This window comes from Pristiophorus japonicus, unplaced genomic scaffold, assembly GCF_044704955.1.
Source record: "Pristiophorus japonicus isolate sPriJap1 unplaced genomic scaffold, sPriJap1.hap1 HAP1_SCAFFOLD_91, whole genome shotgun sequence".
NCBI classification, from domain to species: Eukaryota; Metazoa; Chordata; class Chondrichthyes; family Pristiophoridae; genus Pristiophorus; species Pristiophorus japonicus.
The window spans coordinates 1,554,852-1,557,524 of NW_027254835.1; the positions used below are offsets into that span (position 1 = coordinate 1,554,852).

The 2,673-nt window shown below is 47.4% G+C and overlaps 1 non-coding gene across 1 annotated transcript; it reads left to right on the plus strand.

Annotated features, from left to right (window-relative positions):
• Positions 1 to 2,121: 2,121 nt before the first annotated feature.
• Positions 2,122 to 2,193, plus strand: trnaw-cca (transfer RNA tryptophan (anticodon CCA)). Its single transcript has one exon. It is a non-coding gene; the product is annotated as a tRNA-Trp (tRNA).
• Positions 2,194 to 2,673: the final 480 nt, after the last annotated feature.

Consider the following 2,673-nt stretch of genomic DNA (forward strand, 5'->3'; position numbering starts at 1 on the left):
GCTGGCCCGTGCTAACCCTGGGCCCCTGGCCCCGAACTCATGTCTCTGCTGGGCACCGATCACGTCCCTCTGCAGTCTCTCGCCGCTCCTTTGCCCCGATCTCGCCGCTCCTGCTGTATCTGCCCACGTTCCAATCACCGACCTGGACCTTGATGACGTCACACTTCGCTGCCGCCGCCCTCCTGCACCAGCTCGCGCTGCTCCCTGGAGTCGTCTCCCGGGATCTCCAAGCTGCTCCCAGGGCCGCTCGCCGTTCCTTTTATGGCCCCGACTTGCCGCTGGTGTTCTCCCGTTCGTGTATCCAGGCTGCGGGTGGCCACCCCGAGTGCAGCAGAGGGGTTTCTGCATTAGTTCTGGGTGGGGACAGTATCTTTCCCCTTCTCTCTTCCTCTTGTCTTTATCCCTGTGCTTTTATTTCTCTATTTATTCCCCCTGTCTCAGTTTCTAGTGTTTAAAAGGGAACAAAAGATGAAATGTGTATCATTGTGGAACAATTTCTCTCACTCAAAGTTGGACGCACTACAGTTGCACCATGAGGTCTAGGTAGCTAGCCATCGATATTCAGGTTCATATATAAATATATATAAATATATCTATATGTATCATAACCGTTCCCTGGTGGTCGAGGGGTTAAGATCCGGCGCACTAAACTGGTTTCAATTCTCGATCAATTCATCGCATAAAAATAATTGAGATTTGTGAGACGATTAATAATTGCTGTAATCACCATGAATACCAATACTTTCTGCGAAAGACCGAGCTTACAGACTATCTGGCTTCTCCTGCCCTTTGCCGGGCACGTGTTCGGGGTTTAATTTTACAAACTGGGTGAGTTCGCTGATCGCGGGGAGACGGTAGGAGCCTCTGTGGCCCCACTGTGAGGATGTGGAAGTGAACACGGTGGCTGGGTGATCCGTGACATTTCTGTAAAGGGCAGCGGAGGAGAAGGATTGAAAACTTTCAAGGTGGGACAGAAGTTGTTTTAGGTGAGCCAACACATTCCCGATCAGCACAGAGGGAGCTCACTGGTCAGCTCCCCTCTGTTGGGGCTGTTGTGCCAGAGGTTTCTGTAGTGCAGTGGTCATCACATTTGCTTTATATGTGAAAAGTACCCGGTTTGATTCTGGGTAGAAACATGATGTTTAAACTTGCTATAAGGGAACAATCGGAGGAGAGTTTAGTCTCCTGGAAAATGCTGCCTGACCTGCTGAGATTTCCAGCATTTGATGTTTTTATTAGCTATTCTCCTGGTAGAAAGGCTCCCTTATTCCTGAATTGCTCTTTATTTAACCAATAAATAGATACCTTTCAGTGAGAGAAAACGAATCCACCGGGGACCTTTCGTGTGTGAGGCCAACGTGATATCCGCTACACTGACCCCATCAAAGGGCAAGAAACCACTGAATATAAAGGATGAGCTCACAGATATCAGGGGCAGTGCAGTCTGGTCAACGTCAAACCCTCCTTTCTTCTTCAGCAGTGGCATGAACGGCAGTCAGACGCCACAAAGCTTAATTAAAGATACAAATACAAGTAAAACTTCCAAATCGTTTCACTGTAAAATTCTTTCACTTTATTTGAAACCCTACTGCGTTGAATCTGAAAAGGATCACCATGGGATTTTATCTTCACTACTGATTCTAATTTCTCTGCACGGAAGGAATAACCGGTGCTGTTAAATTTGACAAAAGTTGCCCCAGATTCCTGGTAACATCGACAATACAGTGTGTAAAATGGGTCAACATGCTGAAGAACATAAGAAAAACAGAAATAGGAGCACGAGTTGGACATACGCCCCTCGAGCCTGCTCCGCCATTGAATACGATCATGGCCGATGCGATCATGGACTCAGGTCCACTTCCCTGCCCGTTCCGCAAAGCACAGGACAACTGATTGAAGTATCGACTGTCCCTCAGTTAGCATTTCTTTAATTGTGCAAAAGAAGGTGACGGGTTAATTAATGATGCTTTTCCATAAACGCAACACAAAAGTTTAAGAAAAAAACATACGGTGACTGGCAGTTGAGCGCTGCTTTGACACCTGGTGGGAATGGGCGGGGATTTTAAAGCCCCTTGTGTTGTGAAAGCTTCATATAGAGGAACATCTCAAACACATTGTGTAAGCCTCGTGGCGCAACGATAGCGCGTCTGACTCCAGATCAGAAGGTTGCGTGTTCAAATCACGTCGGGGTCACTGTTCTTTCAGAATTAATATTTTCTTTGCTGTTTGGCAAGAACCAGACCCTTTTTCCACGGTCTGTCTCACTGTTTCCCCGGTGTCAGGCAGAGATACGCCTGCTGCCCTCATTTTATTCATGTGACAGGACACACAAGTTCAAAATCAACTTGCAGGTGGCCACACACACCGCCGAGCGATCTAAGTTGCTGTGATTAGATCGCAGTTTTCTCTGGAGGTGTGGGTTTGAATCCAACTTCTGACATTTATTATTTTTAATCATTAAGCGAAACTCATTGTTTGACACCACGACCAACTCCTTAAAACTGGGATTCAGCAGTTCACCTGCTCGCTTAACATCTCCGTCTGACCTGGTGCTGAAAGTGGAGATGTTTCCGCAGTGTCGCGGTTAACACGTTCACCTCCCACGCGAAAGCTCACCAGACGGGAATATTTTCTGTAGCTTTCTCCTCATGCATGCTCAGGGGCGAGTTTGTT